This window comes from Lynx canadensis, chromosome B1 (genome assembly GCF_007474595.2).
Source record: "Lynx canadensis isolate LIC74 chromosome B1, mLynCan4.pri.v2, whole genome shotgun sequence".
NCBI lineage: Eukaryota > Metazoa > Chordata > Mammalia > Carnivora > Felidae > Lynx > Lynx canadensis.
The window spans coordinates 70,097,715-70,119,960 of NC_044306.2; positions in this window are offsets into that span (position 1 = coordinate 70,097,715).

Genomic DNA, 22,246 nt, shown 5'->3' on the forward strand with positions numbered 1-22,246 from the left:
TTAGTCTCTTTCTGTCAAATTTAGAATAATCAGTATCCATTCACAGTGAGCAATCCAAGGAGTTATGACAGACGAATACACTTGTAAAACTACTCTCCTGATCAAGATAAATAACAATACCATCACCCTTAAAAGTTCCCTCATGCCCCTTAGTGGTATCAACATACATTATTGAACTTTTTAGAATTTCACATAAATGGAATCATGAAGTATGTACTCTGTTTATGTCTAGCCCCTTCCCTCAGCATAACATTTCTGACTTCCTTCCACACAGTGTTGTTGTATGTTTCCTTGGTTCCTTTTTGGAGCTGGGTAGTATTCCATTGTGCTGCATATTATAACATCCATTTCCCTGCTAACCAACAATTGAGTCGTCGGCTTTTAACTATTATAAATAAAGTTGCTGTGAGCATTTTCATATGTCTTTGTGAAGATGTAAGTTTTCATTCCTCTTGGATAAATCCCAAGGAGTGAAATTACTGAGTCATATGTAAATGTACCTTTGCCTTTATGAGATACTGCCCACCTGTTTTTGTAAAATGGTTGTGTCATTATATTTCCCCACCAGCAATGTAGTTTTCCCCATAACTGACAACACTTAATACCACCATTTTTCATGGTAACCATTTGTATGTGTATAGTTGCATCTCATTGAGGTTTTAGTTTACTTTGCCAACTAATGATGTGTATTGGTATTTCATATATCTTAAGAATTATTCTTGAAACTATTATTACACTGTATGTTAACTAATTGGAATTAAAGTAAAAACTTAAGAAAAGAATTACTCTTCGATTTTTAATAAATTTTAAAATTGTATTACTCATTCAGTTGTAAATGTTCTTTATACATTCTACATACAATTGCTTTGTCATATGTGTGTGTGTGTGTATATATATATATATACAGACATATATACACACATATATACACACATATATACACACATATATATACACACACATATATATACACACACACATATATATACACACACACACATATATATACACACACACATATGTATATACATATATATATATATATATATATATATATATATATATATATATATGTCAGAGAGACCATATACACACACACACATACATATACATATCCTCTCTTAATTTATGGTTTGTATTTTTACTTCATTTAAACATAAATTATTATTTCATTTAAGCATTTAAGTCATCTGACCTTAGAAGGATAATTTTTTATTTCGATAGACTTCAGTTTATTATTATTATTATTATTATTTTTTTGTTTCATGCTTCCAATATCCCATCTAAGAAAATTTGGGTTATCTATCACTTTAAAAATGTTCTCACATTTTTTCCTTGAAATTATATAATTTTAACTTTTACCTTTGGTTCTATGGTTTATTTCAAGGTAATTTTGGGGTATGATGTGAGTGAATAGAAGGTTTATTTTTATGGCACAGATGTCCTGTTGTTGAAGCCTCACTTCTTTTCTTTTCTTTTCTTTTCTTTTCTTTTCTTTTCTTTTCTTTTCTTTTCTTTTCTTCACTTTTTTCTTTCTTGGAAAAATACATATCTAGGGGTTCCTGTGTAGCTCAGTTGGTTAAGTGTCTGACTCTTGATTTCTGCTCAGGTCGTAATCTCATAGTGAGTCCAAGCCCCATATTGGGATCTGTGCTGACAGCGTGGGGCCTGCTTGGGATTCTCTGTCTCCCTCTCTCTCTCTGCCTCACTCTTTCCCTCTATCTCTCTAAAAAATAAACATTAAAAAAAAGAAAAATACATTTATTTTTAAATTATATTTCATTTTCTTTGTTTTTTTTTTCAAGTTTTTATTTTAATCCAGTTAGTTCAAATACAGTGTTACATTAGTTTCAGGTGTACAATATAGTGATTCAACACTTCCATACATCATTCAGTGCTCATCACAGCAAGTGCACTTTTTAATCCCCATCATCTATTTCACCTATCGCCCTCCCCACCTCCTCTCTGGTAACCATCAGTTTGTTCTCTAGTTAAGAGGCTGTTTCTTGATTTCTCTCTCTCTCTCTCTTTCTCTCTCTCTCTCTCTTGCTTTTTTTCTCTTTTGCTCATTTGTTTCTTAAATGCTATATATGACTGAAATCATATGGTATTTTTCTTTCTCTGACTGACTTATTTCACTTAGCATTATACTCTCTAGCGCCATCCATGTCATTGCAAATGCAAGATTTCATTTTTTATGGGTGGATAATATTCCACTGTGTATATAAACCACCTCTTCTTTATCCAGTTATTAGTCAGTGGACACTTGGGCTGCTTCCATAATTTGGCTATTGTAAATAATGCTGCTATAAACACAAGGGTGTGTGTATCCCTTTGAATTAGTGTTCTTGTATTCTTTGAGTGAATACTCGGTAGTGCAGTTGCTGGATCATAGAGTAGTTCTATTTTTACCTTTTTGAGGATCCTCCATACTGTTTTCCAGAGTGGTTGCACTAGTTTGCCTTTCCACCAACAGTGCCAGAGGGTTTCTTTTTCTTCACATCCTCGCCAACACCTGTTTTTTCTTGTGTTCCTGATATTAACCATTCTAATAGGTGTGAGGTGACAGCTCATCATGGTTTCGATTTGCATTTCCTGTGATGAATGATGTTGAGCATCTTTTCATGTGTCTGTTGCATCTGTATGTGTTCTTTGGGAGCAATGTCTGTTCATATCTTCTGCCCATTTTTAATTGTATTATTTGTTTTGGGGGTGTTGAGTTTGATATGTATTTTATATATTTTAGATATTAACCCTTTGTAAGATATGCCATTTGCAAATATCTTCTCCCATTCTACCTTTTAGTTTTGTTGATTATTTTTTTCACTATGCAGAAGCTTTTTATTTTGATGTAATCCCAACAGTTTATTTTTGCTTTTGTTTCCCTTGCCCTAGGAGACATATTTAGAAATGTTGCGATGATTGATGTTAAAGAAGTTACTGCCTCTGTTTTAGGATTTTTATGGATTCAGGTCTTACATTTGGGTCTTAATCCTTTTTAAGTTTATTTTTGTGTATGGTGTAAGAAAATGGTCCAGTTTCTTTCTTTTGTATGTAGCTGTCCAGTTTTCCCAACATCGTTTGTCAGAGAGTCCATCTTTTTCCCATTGGATATTCTTTCCTGCTCTGTCAAAGATTAGTTAACTATATAATTTTGAGTTTATTTCTGGGTTTTCTATTCTGTTTTATTGATCTTTGTGTCTGTTTTTGTTTCAGTACCATACTGTTTGATTACTACAGCTTTATAATATAACTTGAAGTCCGGAATTGTGATGCCTCCAGCTTTGCCCTTTTTGTTCAAGATTACTTTGGCTATTCGGCATCTTTTGTGGTTCTGTAGAAATTTTAGGATTATCTGTTCTAGTTCTGTGAAAAATGCTGTTGGTATTTTGATAATGATTGTATCAAATCCGTAGATTGCTTTGGATAGCATAGGCATTTCAACAATTGTTCTTCTAATCCATGAGCATGGAATGTCTTTCCATTTCTTTGTGTTGCCTTCAATTTCTTTCATCAGTGTTTTATAGTTTTCAAAGTATAGGTCTTTCATCCTCTTTGGTTAGGTTTATTCTTAGTATCTTATCATTTTAGGTTCAACTGTAAATGGTATTGTTTTCTTTATTTCTATTTCTACTGCTTCATCATTGATGTATAGAATTGCAAGAGATTTCTGTAAAAGGATTTTGTATCCTGTGACTTTACTGAATTTTTTGATCAGTTCTAGCAGTTTTTTGGTGGAGTCTTTAGAGTTTGCTACAGAATATCATGTCATCTGTAAGTAGTGAAAGTTTGACTTCTTCCTTGCTGACTCGGATGCCTTTTATTTCTTTCTGTTGTCTGATTGCTGTGGCTAGGATCCACATGTACTATGTTGAAAAATGGCGAGAGTGGATATCCTTGTTTTCTTCCTAACCTTAGAAAAACCTCTGTTTTTCCCCATCAAGGATGATGTTAGCTCTGAGTTTTTCATATATGGACTTTATCCTGTTGAGATATGTTCCTTCTAAACTTACTTTCCTGAAGGTTTTTATCATGAATGGATGTTGTACTTTGTCAAATGCTTTTCTGCATCTATTGAAATGATCATATGGTTCTTAACCTTTCTCTAATTGATGTGAAGTATCACTTTGATTAGTGAATATTGAATCACCTTTGCAACCTAGGAGTAAATCCCACTTGATTGTAGTGAATGTGTGTGTGTGTGTGTGTGTGTGTTAATGTGTTGTTGGATTAGGTTTGATAGTATTTTATTGATGATTTTTGCATCTGTATTCATCAGAGATATTGGCTTGTAGTTCTCTTTTTTAGTGGTGTCTTTATCTGGTTTTGGTATAAGCTAGCTCATAAAATGAATTTAGAAGTTTTCTTTCCTTTTCTATTTTTTGGAATAGTTTCAGAACAGGTATTAACTCTTCTTTAAATGTTTGTTAGAAATCACTTGTGAAGCCATCTGTCCTAGACTTTTGCTTGTTGGGAGTTTTTTGATTACTGATTTAATGTATTTGCTGGTTATTGGTCTGTTCAAATTTTCTATTTCTTCATGTTTCAGTTTTTGTAGTTTATATGTTTCTAGGAATTTATCCATTTCTTGTAGGTTGTCCAATTTTTTGGCATATATTTTTTCATAATATTATCTTCTAATTGTTTCTATTTCTGTGGTGCTGTTATTTCTTCTTTCTTATTTGTGATTTTGAGTCCTCTCTTTTTTTCTTGATAAGTTTGGATAGAGGCTTATAAATTTTATTATTTGTTTTCATAAAATCAGCTCCTTGTTTCACTGATCTGTTATATTATTTGTTTAGTTTCTATATCATTTATTCCTATTTATTGCTGCATAAGATATTTTCTTTATCACTATATTTTTCAAATTTAATTACAATATGTCTTGGTGTGGATTTGCCATTGCTGGTTTTGATGGGAGTTCTCAACCTCCTGGATCTGAATATCTGTTTTCGTCACTAGATTAGGGAAGTTTTCGGCTATTATTTCTTCAAATGAATTTTCTGTTTCCTTTTCTCTTCTTTTTTCAGGACTACTATAATATGAATGTTATTATGTTTGATAGAGTCACTGAGTTTCTCAAGTCTATTCTCATTTTGCATAATTCATTTTTTCTCTCTTTTGTTCAGCTTGATTACTTTCCATTACTCTGCCTTCTAGGTTATTAATTTGTTCCACTGCTTCTTCCAGCCTGCTGTACATTCCATTAAATTTGTTTCTCATTTTGTTTATTGAGCCCTTTATCTTTGCTGTTATTCTTCATCTCTGTGTTAAGGGTCTCACTCAGGTCTTCCACTCTTTTCTCAAGTCCATTGAGTATCCTTATGATCATTACTTTAAATTTCCTATCAGGAATGTTACTTATATCTGTTTTGCTTAGATCTCTGGCTATAACTTTATCCTGTTCTTCCATTTGGGGATACATTTCTCTGTCTTCTCATTTTGACTAAGTCTCGGTGCCTATTTCTGTGTTTTAGGAAAGTCTCTTGTTCTTGAGGGTGATGGCCTTATGAAGAAGAGGTCCTGTAGTGTCCTGCCATGTAGTGTCCCCTGTTCCCAGGGTCTTAAACATCTGGGAGTGTCTTCGATGTGTGTCACATATGCTCTGCAGTTTTGTTCTGGCTGCTTTATCCTTCAGGCCAGTCATCTGCAGAGGCTTTCTTTGCGTGTTGTGGGCAGTGTTTGGTCCCTGGCCTGAATGCAGCATGTTTTAACTAGGCATGCTCTGGTCTGTTTGTGAAATGAGATCTGTTGCCACCACTGCTGGAACCAAGGCTCTGCAAAACTCGTGCGTCAGAAGACATGGTGTGAGCAGGGGTTTGGGCTGCTTTTTTCGAGGAGGTCACTGCACTGGAACTAAGACAAGGGTGACTGGGAGAGACAATTCCACCAGAGTGCAAGGAGGGAAGGAGCAGGGCTTGGTGTGCGTAGTCAGTGTTGAGTGTGCTCACTGGTTCCTGTAGATGGCGCTGTGCTTATGCTGAGGGGTGGGGGAGGGACATGGAGCTAGCCAGTTCCTTTGTTCCTGAAGGGGTCTCTGTGAATGCCGCCTCCTGGGATGTGCTGATATCAGCAAATGACCTCTTCACTGCATGCACCAGGCACCATTTAGATCACTGTGTCCACGTTATATATCTGCGGGTTGTTTGACTGCCTTCTTTCCCAGAGCAGCACAGTACCCTACAGGCTCTATCCCAGCCAAGCCCACTAATCTTTAAAACTCCAGGTTTTAAAGATTTCTCACCTTTTCTCTGAGATTATGGCTCCCTCCCCACTGAAGTAGGCACCATCTGTTTCTCTCCCAAGCTGTACCTCTGCACTTCCTACTTTCTTCAATGTGGCCTCTTTTCTACTGTTAGTTGTGGCATTTGTTCTGCCAGTCTTCAGGTCAATTTCTGGGGTATTTAGGATGATTTGATAGTTACCTAGTTGTATTTGTGGGATGAGGTGAGTCCAGGGTCCTTCTACTCTGCCGCCATCTTCCAACCTTCTTTGGAAGCCTCATTTCTTGAAAGGATTCTTTTCATATTTGAATTACCTTGAACCATTCCTCAGAACTCAATTGGCCATATGTGTGTATGTTTACTTCTGGGCTTTCAGTTCTGTTCTATTGAGCTATATGTCTGTCTCTTTGTCAAATTTATACTATCTTGATTATTATAACTTTACAGTAAGATTTGAAATAAGGTAATGCAATTTTTCCATCTTTGTTTTACTTTTTCATGATTGCCTTGGTCACTCTAGGTCATTTGCATTTCCATGTGAGTTTTATAATCAGATTCTCAAAATTTGCAAAATATTTGTTATATTGGAGTTTTGTTACATCTGTAGATTCAACCTGGGATAAATTGGTATCTTAAACAATATTGAGATTTTTTATTCATGATCATGGTTTATACCACCATTTATGTCAGATGCTCTTTCATTTCTTTCAGTATAATTTTGTAGTTTTGTACTTATCTGGTTAAAATATCCTTAAGCATTTCATATTTTTTGGTTACTATTTTTAAACTTTTAAATTTTTTAATGTTTTATTTCTTTTTGAAAGACAGAGAGATAGAATGAGAGTTGGGGAGGGGCAGAGAGAGAGGGTGACACAGAATCAAAAGCAGGCTCCAGGCTCTGAGCCGTCAGCACAGAGCCCGACACGAGGCTTAAACTCACTTTTTTCTTTTTAATTTTTTAATTTTTGGTTGCTATTTTTAATTGAATTGGATTTTTCTTTTGTTTAGAATGTTTGTTGCTCTCATATAAAAATGTCTGTATATTGATTTTTTACCCTATAGTTTTGCTGAATACATTCTTTATTTTTAGTACTTTTTCATAGAAGGTGTAGGATTTTATATATAATGCAATCATGTATTTATGAAAAAAGACTATTTTGCTTTTTCTTTCCAATCTGGAGAATTTGTTAAGTTTTTTTGCTTGTCTTACTGCACTGGCTAGGGCTGCCAGTATATGATCAACATTGGTGGCACATGTGGACACTTAGCCTAGTCCCAAGTCTTAAGGTAAAAGCATTCAGTCTTCTATCATTGTGTATGATGTTAGCTGTAATTTTCCTCATTAATCATGTTAGGGAAATTCTTTTCTGTCTAGTTTGTTCTGGGTTTTTACCATGAGTAATGACTTCTTTAAAACAATTTTTTACATTTATTTACATTATCATGTGTTTTTCCCCTTCTCTCTTTGGTTATTAGAGTAAATGACATTGATTAATTTTTCTGAAAGTGTTAAATCAACCTAGCATATCTGAGGTAAATCTGGCATTTTCACTGTATATTGTCCTTTTTATATGATTATATTTATTTGTGAATACTTTTTTAATGTTTATTTATCATTTTTGAGAGAGAGAGAGAGCACAAGCCAAAGGAGGGCCAAGAAAGAGAGGGAGAGAGAGAATCTGAAGCAGGCTCTGCACTGTCAGTGCAGAGCCCGACAGAGAGCTCAAACTCACAAACCATGAGATCATGATCTGAGCCGTTATCAAGAGTTGGACACTTACCCAATTGAGTCACCTGGGTTCTCCTATTTATGAACAGTTTTTAAATTTTTTTTTCAACGTTTATTTATTTTTGGGACAGAGAGAGACAGAGCATGAACGGGGGAGGGGCAGAGAGAGAGGGAGACACAGAATCGGAAGCAGGCTCCAGGCTCTGAGCCATCAGCCCAGAGCTCGATGCTGGGCTCGAACTCACAGACCGCGAGATCGTGACCTGGCTGAAGTCGGACGCCTAACCGACTGCGCCACCCAGGCGCCCCTATGAACAGTTTTTAAAGAATCTTTATGTGTATACTCAAGAGGTATATTGGCCTGTAGTTTTTGTTTTTTGTCTTTTTTGTAATATTACATTGATATTTATGGGTGGTTTTTTTTTTTTTTATCATCAGCAGAGCAGGAAAGAAGGAGTATTCATATAAATAGAAAGGATCCAGGATCATGCAATATATTATCATAAAATTTTCACAATACAGGAAACTTTTATGTCTTTCTTGCTAGATTTAACCAACTATAAGAATAAAATTATTTTACTCATCTCATAGTTCAGTTGAAACTTTTGGTACTAATTTGGTAGGTTTGATTTTGTTTGGTAAATATAAACTTTTACCTCCTCTATGTAAAGGATGTCTTTCTGCCTATTGGTATTGAACTTGGTCATGTTTGAAAAAATAATGGTTGTAAAGTTCCCTAATTTAATAAAAAGATATAAATATTTACATTCAAGAATTTTAACAAATTGCAAGTATGGTTATAGCAATCAAAATACATTACTTAAAATTATTGAAAGTCAAAGATAAAGAGGAAATTTTCACAATAACCACAGAAAATTATAAATTACACTCAGAGGAACAGTATTTGAAATTACTTTGACTTTTCATCAGAGAATGGAGGCCAGAAAATACTAGGAAAAGCTTTAAAATACTAAAACAAAAGAACTATTTACTCATAATTCTACATCCAGCAAAAATAAGAATGAAGGTATAACAATACTTTCTGATAAAAGAAAACTAAATTAGTCAGCAGCAGAACTACAAGAAAGAAATGCAGAAGAAAATACTTTAGACTGAAGGATAATTACAAGGGATGAAAACCTGAATATTATAACAAGAATGATGAACATTGGAAATGATTATTTGAACGGATTATATAGAACAACAACAACAACAACAACAAAATAATGAATAACCAATTAAAAGAGGCCAGTTGATTATTTAACTTTGGCTATAATGATGGATAATACACTCTGAAATGGGAAAGTATGAAGATAGAAGAAAAAAAAAACATGTGAAAGTAAAAACTGAATGACGCATCTTATTCTAAAGTAAAAATGTAGCTATGAAGACAGATATGGTCAACAATCATTATTTGTGGCAATTATGCTCTGGAAGTTAACCTCAAAACACTGACTTGGGAAATGCTCCTAGGAGAAATGCAGTGTTAGGTTCATGCAAGCCTCTGATCACATTTTCATCAACCGATATGTAACCTGGTTTTAGGATAGTTTTACTTTAAAGACACCTCATTTAATATATATTTCTCATCAACAATTTACTACATGGTTTTTGAATGATTTAAAGCCAGGGACGACAGAGAGCATTGCATTAAATAGATTTATTTGCCAATGTCCTTGTAAAATAAGCCAGTCTCCAGTTCCATCAGAATCGAAAACTTATCTTCCACATAACCCTTTTATTTATTTTTATTTTTTTAATTTTTTTTAACGTTTATTTATTTTTGAGACAGAGAGAGACAGAGCATGTTGGGGGAGGGTCAGAGAGAGGGAGACACAGAATCTGAAACAGGCTCCAGGCTCTGAGCTGTCAGCACAGAGCCCGACGTGGGGCTTGAACTCACAGATCGCGAGATCATGACCTGAGCTGAAGTCGGCCACTCAACCGACTGAGCCACCCAGGCGCCTCAGCCACATAACCCTTTTATACTTAGCAAGTAAGTTAAAACTTTTTCCTAGAGGCTTCTGATCTGCAGAATTCTCCTATGATACATGTGAGTCAGACAACAGTAGCCAAGAAGGGTTTAACATTTTGTTGAGCATGGGTCAGCATTTGTGCCTCACCACAATGCTCTTATTACTGTACTTAAAAAATAACCCTGTTTTCATTTCATGAATCCACACATTGAGCTACTTTTCTATCTTATCCATAGCTTTATCACACCCTATATAAATGTTACTTTAACACTTTTCTGAGTGGCCTCATGTACAGGTTGGCAAATTTCCTCTTTCCTTTTCTGGTTGTAGCAAACTGTTGATTCATTAACACTGAACTTGCAGTCAACAGCACTGTAACTCATGCCTGAGTGGAGCTTATCTAACACATGTACTTTCTCCATAAAGCACATCGTAGCTTTTTTGTACTCAGGAACACTACTACAAAGTGCCTCAACACTATGCTTGGGCACCGTTTTAAACAGCTCAATCACAAACAAAAAGCATAAAAATGACAAAAACATGGCAATAAGAGACCATGAAAAGAACACTTGCTTACGGTGTGAGAGCAGAAATAAGAAGGCAGAGCATTGCCTGCTAGATCTCAGTAGAAAATGCCAGTGACTCAAAATTTTTGCCACTCAGCACATGTCCAGAAATTACTGTGAAAGCACTATTGTGTATTGATATGAGGGTTACAAATAAATTTTAGCAATTAGGCGATTCACAATTATGGAATCCCAGAATAATGAGGAAGATTGTTCTTTTATTTGCTTCTCAGAAACTTCTCTCCCTGTTGACAAATTTATATCATAAAATAATTTTTAATCCAAACCAGTGAGGAAAAACAAGGTGAATTATTTAGATGAATTCATGGTTATAGTATAGCTATTAGATTCTGGGACATTCTTTATAATCACAGAGTTTGAAATGAAAAAAAGGAAAATATTCATAGTTAATTCTTATTGAGTATATACCATTTGTGAAACATTGTTCTAAATGCTTGACCCTTAAATTGCACAAGGACTCCAGGAAATAGTTACTATCATTACACTTATTTTATAGACCAGAAAACTGAAGCACAGGAAGTTTTAGTAGTTATATTTTTAAAAAAATTGTGTCGAGTTATTTTTTTCCAGGTCAGGATAGAGTTAGTTCCTAAGATGCGTTGTTCCACTTCTTCATTTTAAAATTAACTGTTGCCTTTTTGAATATATGATTATTATCCCCAAATAAGAAAAAAGAAAACCATATACACGCATACATATGTAGTATTCACTCGTGCAATTAAACAGGGCTTTTAAAATTCCTGTGTGTTTATTTTGTGGTGCTCTACTGTGATATCTTCTCTTTTCCAGAAGTTTTAACTAAATCTGCTTTTGTAAAGACTGTCTGGGGGCAATCAAGGAAGCCAGGATCTGCTGCAGTTCTGATTTGTGTGAAGAGAGATGATGTCTGAGTAGAACTGAGTATTCAACAGGGATGGGACCTTACTTATGGTAAGAGAAAAACTTAACAAATAAAGTTTTTGGAATCTTGTGATTAAATGGGTTTCTGGTCAAGGAATGGACTGATTTTCATTAATAAATATCATTCCATAATAGGCATACTTTTTTTTAAAAAAGTGTGTCTTCAACTCAGTGATGTTTTCCTGAACACACAAACATAATCTTTTTATCATATTTTTATAGGTTTTATCAGTGTAAAAAATGACTTTCTTTCAGTGCACAATTAGTTGGCTATTTGTAGGTGGAGGTTTTTTTGTTTGTTTTTAATTTAAACATGTTTTTCATCCATTTATGGAAAAAACCCTAACCGAGTCAGCTCTATACACAAATAAAACTAAAATGTTAAGATCAGAGGAAATATTAGATAATTTCTCAAATATAAGACTAATCATATATAGTTTTTATACTTCTGATTCAGTTAGGAACAAAAATAAACATATCTATGAGTAAGTAAAATAAGGATTCTCAGTCTACGCCAACTGTTCTCAAATCAGAACGCACATACAACCACCTGGAGGGCTTTTAATAAATATAGGCTCCAGGTTTCCATGTTTAGAAAATCTAGTGTGTGACCTAGTAATTTATATTAAAATTCTGTCAGGTACTTTTAATGTTCCATGAAAGTTGAGAACTTCTATTCCAGACCATAACTAGAGCCGACATATACAAGTTTTATTCATCAACATCATTTAGAACAATCTTCTTAGTCTTTATTCTACAATTTTTTAAGTTTGGTGGCAAGTCTATCACTTTTATTGTAATTACTTAGCACATTAAATTACATCTTTGGCTGACATTTGAGACAGATTACTTCTACTATTCAAGAGGAAGAAGCATCCTTAGAAACACAAACATTTGACTGAATTTCATAGCTGGGCTTTCTTAAGAGAGCGGAGACCTTCTTGGTAATGAACTGAGTTAACCATTTCTAGTAATGCTCACTGCAAGGGCTCAGAGAAAGGAGGTAGTATGGACTTCTAAACTCCCTCTGAATCAATGCTTAACAGTTGCTTTCTTTCTTCTTTCTTTTTTTTTAAATTTTATTTATTTATTTTAGGGAAGGAAAGAGAGAAGGAAAGCAGGGGAGGGCAGAGAGAGAGAGAGAGAGAGAGAGAAAGAGAGAGAATCTCAAGCAGGCTCTGCACTGTCAGCATGGAGACTTTCGTGGGGCTTTCGAAACTAGGAACCATGAAATCATGACCTGAACTGAAACAAAGAGTCGATCACTTAACCTACTGAGTCATCCAGGCAATCCTGTCTTTTTATATACAGTGAGCACATAGAAAGTAACTTTTATCTCTTTAAATGTAGTCTATTACTTCATTCCGTATCTTAGTATAAATTTATATATATATATATATATATATATATATATATATATATATTTAATTTCAGGACTTTTGATTACCTTACATCTTCAGTGAAATGAATAATTGTCAAGTGGCTGCTTGAATAATTTCCTAACTTTAAGACCAATCTTAGACTATATGAAAAGTGGAGCACGGTAGTTTTTCAATCCATTGGTGTAACTTCTCAAGGGAAAATAAAATACTGCAGTATAAATGACTGTTATATTTCTGTTTCTTAATCTGTTACTTGCCTTCAGTTCTGTCACCTAGATTCTAATTAGGTCTTTTTGCAGGGTTCCCAGCACTGGAGACAGATTGTTTTATTTTTCTCTGGCCTGTTAAGTGTCACCAAGCAGGGATGAAGTTTGCTTCTGTCCTCCTTCTCTCAGACCTACTTTCCTTTTGCATCTTTAGAAAATAATATTTTTGCTTTTGTCATTTATAATCTACTGGTACTGCTGGTAGTTATGTACCTTGGGATGTTTGTATTATTAATGGGTGTGGTTCACTCTGGTTTTCACTATATCCTGTTAATGTTACAAATTATTCCTTTAAATAGGGGAGAACAATGTCTCCTGGTATGTGGTTTTCTAAGTGTGTTTGGTATGAGTTTATAATATGGAAAAATAAAAATATACATTAACATAATAGTTTGTGAGTCTGTTTGATAAAATGAACTGTACATTGAGACAGTCTCATACAAACATAAACTGTATTCTCAGATGATGTGATATGTGAATACAGCAATGTTGACATTTTTTCTAGTTCAAACAACTTACTTGATATTCAAGAGTAACTAAAGAGCTATTTATATAGCTTTATGCAACTATATTAAATATAACAATATCTAAGTTGGTGAGTAATACTAAGGTAGTTCAATTTTCATACTCAAAGTATTCTTTTTTTTTTTTTTAATGTTTACTTATTTTTGAGACAGAGAGAAACAGAGCATGAACAGGGGAGGGTCAAAGAGAGAGGGAGACACAGAATCTGAAACGGGCTCCGGGCTCCGAGCTGTCAGCACAGAGCCCGATGCGGGGCTCAAACCCACAGACCGCGAGATCATGACCTGGGCCAAAGTCGGACGCTCAACTGACTGAGCCACCCAGGCGCCCCAATACTCAAAGTATTCTAAGTCATCAAGAAGACAACTTAAAAATTTGTGTCATAATAAAAATATTTCACTTGGTGAATTTTATCTGGACCAGTAAGTATGAAATTGGTGAATTTTATCTGGACCTTGTTTAGTATGAAAAAGCTACATTTATATCGTCCATCTACTTTCCCTTACCACTAGGTCCACTATTACCAAACTGGAAAACAAGGAACTGGTATTACATTCCAAATTTTTATGACATTTTTTGTATCATAAAAGGTAAGGCATTCATTCAAGTTGGGAAATTGCAATGAGAGAGACCTACAGACTTTCTTTAATATTAATATTTACCAACACTCATTTTTAGCAATTATGTATGTTCTTTAATAAAGAATCATTTCAAAGGGTTTCTGAGGTTATTGCTTGCTTTGCTTGATTTAGACCACACTTCCCTGCCTAGAATCCCTTTACATTAAGCAACATGGAATTAGTAGCCATAATTAAAATTTATTCTGTGTGTATCCTCATGTGGAGGGCCAGAGGAGTGGCTATTTCAGTCATCTGTTCTATTTCTTCTGCCTCTAGAACTTACAGTTCTTAATGTTTGTCATGTCAGTACACAATGTTGTTTTTCAAAGACAAGGCCAAGGAAAAACATTTTTGCTTACACTTAATTTTTTTCTAGTTTACCATTCTGCATTGAGAGCCCCTTTGCAAACTATTTTTATAACCTTCCATCTTTCAAACCTGTGCTATTGAGATTTTGAAAACCTGGAGTGATAATTTCTACAATCTTCAGAAAGCACCAGAAAATTCCCTGAGAAATATGTCACTTGCTCAATCCTGAAACAAAACTCACCTTAGAATAAGCACTTTGTTATAGGATTTTGAAAATAAAAAGGATATATTCCTCTCAAATACTGTGTCTTTTCTATCCCACTATAATTCCTCAAAAATATTAAAATATTAAAAATATATAAAAAGTGGAGCTTCTGTATAAATAAGACTTAGTAAAATGAATGAAGCTTATGTATCAGTCATTATAATGAATTTCCTTAATAGGAATTTGAATAATTTTTAAAACATTAACTGGTTTATGTCTTTTCCTACTGCACACACACACACACACACACACACACACACTCAAATCAATTTATTGAGTGCTGCTTCACTTTAATGAGCCAAAATCCTATGACTCATAGGTATTTCAGTCTCTCCATCCAAAATGTTAAATATATCATTATTCTATACTGGAAAGAAATGCTTCCAGTATATTCATTTCTATGATTTGAGTGAAAGCAGGGAACATTTCTGCTAAGGTGACTGCCAGTTTGCTCCCACATACTTCAAAAATTCTGCAACTAGCATTCAATTACAGAAAAGTTACACTGAAAAGCAAAGTGCATACACTGTATCTTCTGGGCTAAAAAAATACTCTTGGTCCTTGATGTTTTCTTTAAATTTAGACTTAAAATAACACTCTCTTGCACAGAAAAGACTAAAAATTTTAAAATTCTCTAAATGGCAAAAAAGGAAAAAAAGGAACAAGCGTTCAATTCATACAAAACAGAAATGATATCTTGTTGATTGATTTTCATACAGCACCTAACCCTAAAAAAGGTTGTAAGCTGCTGACTCTTAATGTTGGCAATGGTATTCTAACAATTAACCTCTTTTCATTAGCTCAAAGTATTTGCATTATATATATTTTTAAGAAAATGCTATTCTATCCTGACAGTAATGAAACAGTGGAACACTGGTTATTATTCGACATAGCTATGTTCCCATTTAGCTATAAAATTTTAGTTCAAGTACTTAAGAAATAAAAGAGTGATCCTGACAAACCAATAAACATGGGCAGTCTGTCACTTGGTCAGTCTCTGAGATTCTACTCCTTTAGAAGGACATTTCCCAAGACTGGGACATTTCAAGGGCACCAGAAAGTTAGGTAATTCTCCAACATGAACAAAAAATCACTAGTATTGAAACACTAATTTTGTAGTATTCCAAATCCACACTTGATCTTAGCCAAAAGGCCGAGAAGCGATTGTAGTATTCCAATTCCAATATTACTGCTGGGGTATATTGGCATGAGCAAACCATATGTGTACTTCTATACCCACATCTCTCCATTTTTCTTGAAGAATAATGGATTGTGATCCCAGAGACTTGAGATATTTTTCCCTGACTCTACCATTAGGTAATAATAATAATAACTGATCATAGTAATTACTATCTATAAAGTACCAGCGACTGTGTTAAGTTTTAATATATATTGTCAACCTAATCCAGAAAACCTAATCCAACATAATCCAGAAAACAATCCTGATGTATTGAACCTAGTACAGTGCCTGCTTAGTAGCAGGAACTCAATAAATAGTAATAAATGTGAAAGTCTGTGATGGAGGTATTATAACCCTTATTTTACAGATGAGGACACCGAGGTTAAGAAAATGGAGCAAATTACTCCATTTTATACCACCAGCAAGAAGCAGAGGAAGAATTTGAAGATAGATCTATCTAATTGACTCCAAAGTTTATGCTTTGATTCTCCATACAACAAAGCTTCATGTAATTCTCTGAGTCAAGTTTATTATTAATAAATAAAAGTGTTTATCAAGTGACTTCTAAGGCCCTTTCCAAATTAAATACAAGTATATTTAAGAAATCCATGACTAACTTTTAACATTAACAACAAATTAACATCAAACACACTTGAGAAGTGGACATGGAAACTGAGAGCTGATCTGTTTTTTCAACCTTGGAAAAGTTAACAGTTTTGCTGGATTTGAACCTGAGTGTAAAAAGTGAGCCTTGGTGTTGCTAGAGGGAAGATGGTGAGGAGCATGGGCTAAATGGGTGATGGGCATTAAGGAGGGCATTTGTTGGGATGAGCACTGGGTGTTATATGCAAGTGATGAATCACTGGGTTCTGCTCCTAAAACCAATACTTGCATTGTGTTAACTAACATGAATTTAAATAAATTAATTAAAAAAAAGAAAAATTTAAATAAATGAGCCTCAGGTCTTTCCTTCTACAGATCTATATACTCTCTTATCTGAAGTTCTAATATCCAAACAACTCTGAAACCAAAACTTCTTAAACTTAGTTGGCTGCAACATCTGGCCTGACTTGAACTTACTTGGCTGCGAATACTAACCTGAATGGTGAAACCATTTCCAGTCTTTATTTATCACACTTGTGAATATTCATTTGCCTTCCTGCCAAAATATTAATGTATTTGGCCATGAGTGCTACAGTCACTCCTTGGGGTAATAGGGGCTAGAATGTTAACACATTATACAATTTATACAACGTTACCTGCCTATAAATCTAAATAACCTGAATTATAAGCATGTCTGCTCAAGACATTTTAAATTAAGGGATCCTGGATTTGCTCATGCTCTAATGATTAAATCTGCAGTCATTGGAGGAAGAGAGGATTAGGGACAAACTTTAGGTTCTAAGAGTTCTGATTTCAAGATGTTAATGCATTTACTCTAGAATTGGGTTTTCTTATTTCTGAAAAGGTGGCCCAGAGATTACAAAATAATTCAGACAGAAATACTACTAACCAGGATGGTGTGCCTTTCATGATAGAGTCTGGCATTTTCGAAGGCAGAAATACAAGATAGAGTCCTAGCAGTGACAGGTTCATTTTAGCAACTGTGAAAACAGTAAAACTAAAGTAACCACAAACCATTCAATACATACCCAGCTAGGCTTTGACATATCTACATTCTGTTTCTAACTTTTACTTGTATTTTACCCATCCTTGTCCTACTTTGAGAGCAATCAGAGCCTTTCAAGGTAGCATAATAAGAAGAGAGACAAACGAACAAACAAACAAACAGTTGCACCTATATACTATCTCCTGGTTTTAAATTGCGTTTTTACTGACATTATCTTGTTCAGTATACACATAAGACAAGTGCAGAAGGATGTAAAGGGGTCACTATGGTTCCATTAACAGATGGAAAATTATGGTCTAGAGATTAAATAACTGATCATTGCCACACAGCTCGTTAGTGACAGCTGAGGGACTAGACTCTAGAATCTAGATTCTTAACTGAGTGAATTTTCCACTATATGACAGTGACTCTGCAAAGTAACTGTCATCATTTGACTAGGGCTACCCCTAGGATATTTTCTTTTTAAATAGGTGTTATATAAAAACCAGGCCCGGTATTCCACAAATATCATGTCAACAGTAAGAAAAAAATTATATAAAATGATAGTGCAGTATGACTCACAAGATTTCTTGATTGCTTTCCAAAATGTTTTTCCTTGTCTATTCAAGACACAGGACAAAGTTCCTAAAATGGCACTGTTAAACTCCTCTATATCTTCTTTGAGAATCTGGAGACTGGCCAAGCATTCATTTTGATACTGCTGGAACTAATGCTGTACTTTATAAAGTGGGTCACATCATGCTCCTGAGATGCCTTAAGATGTTGTGGGCTTTGACTCAGGGGAGTAGAACTGGTTCTTGTACACTGGCTGACTTCAGTGGTCCCTTGCCAAACTTTACATGGGGATTCACAAGACAGTAAGAATGCTAAGTAATTGTGTATTTATGCTTCAGGGTCCCTAATATTTAACTCCTTTTTAATTTTCCCTTATAAATGATAAGTATCCTTTCTTCCTTATTTTTACTGACAATACAGAAATGCAGGAATGTTGGTATATTTTTGACTAGACAAAGCTTTGACTGAATTACATCCTCTCCAAATTTATATGTTGAAGCCACAATCCCTGATCTGATGGTATTTGAAGATAGGATGTTTAGGTGGTGAATTAGGTTTCAATGGACTAGTGAGGATGGGGCCTTTGTGATGGGATTAGTGTTCTTATAAAAAGAGACACCAGGGAATTTGCTATTCCTCTCTCTCGGCACCATGTGAGGACATAGCAAAAAGGTAGTCATCTGTGCAGTCCAGGAAGAGGGTTGTTTACCAGATATTGATGATACTAGTACCCTAAATTTGGACTTCCCAGTCTCTAGAACCATGAGAAAATAAATTTCTGTTGTTTAAGTCATACAGTTTATGCTATTGTGTTATGTCAGCTGGAACTAAGACAGGATAGTTATGACACTATAACTGCCATCTCACTGGACTCATTGACAATAATGCCTCTGTACTCTTTGAAATTGGAAATATGTTAGAATAAAGCATTTGTTAAGTACTTCTCTCTTTAGTAGTATGTATTTTCTGGATATGATAAGAAAATAACATGTGGTGGGTTGAAAATGAATGTGTTGCTAACTTAGATATACAAGAGATTTAACTGAGAATCATCTTCTTAGTATTGAGCTAGGGCAGAACTATTTAAAGTTTTCTACAGAAAAATATTTTGGATTCTTCCAAATTGTGTGGTCACTTTTTGGATAAACATTCAGTCAGTTAAAAATCAAGCTCCCTCTCCAGTTGTTTCCCTTCTCCAGTACTTTCTAAGATGACATCTGGATTAGGGTAACTCACTGCATCCTCACTGGTATTGAGTAGGGATCCTTAAATCTACTTTTAAGCAGGCAGATGCCTTTTATTTTGTCTTATCACTAGGCATCTCCTGTACATTGGCTGCCAATGCCATGGTTGGTGGACTTGTGCATCTACTTTCAATATGGTCAGGTCAGTTGGAGAATCCTTGCCAACTTGGTCTCAATTCAGTTTTTCCTGAGACTATCACATCCATCCGTGGTCCATGCACCACCTTCACACAACAATTCCATTGCACACATCTGGCTCTCAGTCTCACAGAGGCCTCCTGGAGGGAACAAATCACACCTGCTTTCATTCTGTTCAATGTGACAGGGTACTGATTAAACCCTTGAAAAAATGTAATGAGGAAGAGATGATTTGAAATGGTCTGGCTATGGAATATTTAAACAATAGTTTGGTGATAACCTCAAACAGTTTTCATGGGCTGAAACACATGATGGGAATGTTAATGCAATGAAGTATTCAGTGAACACGTAAAATTTAGGATCTTCTGTATGGATGCGTATTTGTTACACATTGATGCCTATTTTTTCCTTCTACCAAATGAATGTTGGGTAAAATAAATACCCAAAATAAAATATCATCAGAAACAGTTTTGGTACCCTCTTGTCCACTGTTTTAAAGCCCTAAGTAATTCTGAAGAATCTAAAATAATCCTTGCCTTTATGACATCATAAATTGAAATCTTTCATTTTTGAGTCACATTGTTCCACTGGATCTGCTTTACTCTTACATCATGAATAAACTTGTCTAAAGTCTTATGGTAATCCTAGATACATTTTCTCTAAATATGAAAATAACAATAATGACTGCAGTGATGTGTAGATTTGTTAATATGAGGCCAGTGTCTCTAGCTGTGCTCATGTTCTGATTTTCTTCATTTCCTTTCCTTGTTTTCCAGGAAACAATAAGCTGCCTATATAGACACTTAACTTCAAGTTCCCTAACTCAATAATATGTTGAGAGTGATCTTCATTTTCTTTTGTTTGATTTTCATCAATGTTATACCTGTTATACTATCCATTTGCAAAACTGCAACAAAAAAAAAAAAAAGCTTTGTCTGAACATGATACTACTGGAGCTGGAACAAATCCTGAGTTTGTTCAGTTGATCTTTGGAGATGAGGAAACTAAAACTCTGAGATATTAAACGAATGATTCATCTAGAAGCAACAGGATAAGAACTAGGTTTCTTAACTCATGGGCCAATTACTGTTGCTTTATAATCTTAAAATCATTTTTAAATGTAAACTTACAGACAATAATAATACTTTTTATAATGATATTCTCATGGTTTTAGATTTGCAAATTACATTTTTAAAGGCACCTGGGTGGCTCAGACGGTTAACCATCTGACTTTGGCTCGGATCACGATCTCACGGTTCATCAGTTCAAGTTCCAAGTCAGGTTCTGCACTGACAGTGCAGAGCCTGCTTGGGATTCTCCCTCTCTTTTTCCCTCTGCCCCTCCCCACTCATTCTCACTCTCTCTCTCTCTCTCTCTCTCTCTCAAATAAATAAATATACTTTAAAAAATTACTTTTTGTTATAATTCATTCATTCATTATGTATTAAATGTATATGTCAGATGCTGTGCTGAGTTCTTGTAGATTACTCGTTTACTTCTCAGAACAACCCAATAATAGTTTCCATTGTTATTATTTCTACCTGATAGGGAATCAGAGGCACGACAGATAAAGGGACATGTCTAAAGTTACATCACTGAGGAATGACCAAGCAGAATTCGAACTCAGACTACTGCTTCCAAAGCATGTTGATTTTCATAGTAGAGGCTCATTTGTTTGTTTTGCTCCTGGGAACTCCGTAATTTACCCTGTTCCTTTCTACTCTGCTTATTGAATAAACTTAGAACCATAATTGTGATTCACCTTTACCAAATTAAACTATTTTCTGGATTTATTTTTTCATACTAACCTCCTAACTCCAAAATGTTGTCCTGCTTGTGTCTCCAATTGCCCCTGTTATCACCATTCTCTTGTTTTACTATATTTTATCTTGTATATATCTTTTCAAGCCACTTTATAAAATTTTTATGTAACAGAACAGGGTACAGATAAATCAAAAAAATTCAAGAAACAAACTAGTCAAACTCAAGTTATTATACCAGAAAACTAGAATAATACAGGCTAATTATTCATGAATGTGGGGCTAACTGTGAGCACTCCAGTTGCAAATGTAGAAAAAGCCCCGGTAAACCCAATCACAAGTTCTAGGTGGGAAGTATAAATGAAGCTATTGCAAAGAGGAACAGAGCAGTCCAAGGTCATTCGTAGAGGTTGACTCTAGCAGATATGAACTCTCTCACAACAGCATGAATTAGATATTGTTTTTTGATGACTTCTCTAGGTTTTGTTTGTTTTGTTTTGTTTTGTTTGATACAAGAACTCTATATCAGAAACCCGAATGAAAAACAATGGTTAACTTAGGTAAAAATAATAATTAAAATTTCTCATTTTGTACAGAGCGAATATGTCAAATAAACATTGTAGCTTCCTGTCATTTGATATCTCTTGTGGATACTGTCTCAATTTTCGCTCTTAATAGTTTGAGGCCACTGGCAAATATCTATATCTATATCTATATATCTATATATATACCTATATATATAGATATATAGATATATATATAGAATAGCAGATTAAATTATTACATGGGTATCACCAAACCAGTACAATAGTACTGTTTTATTATAAAGAGATCTGTTTTATTATAAAGAAATAGCTCATATTTAATGCCACCTGTAGATGTTTAAGGAGGAACTAACTTTCTAATATTTTATTTATCAAAATACTAAAAATGAATTTTTATAAACTGCATTCTGT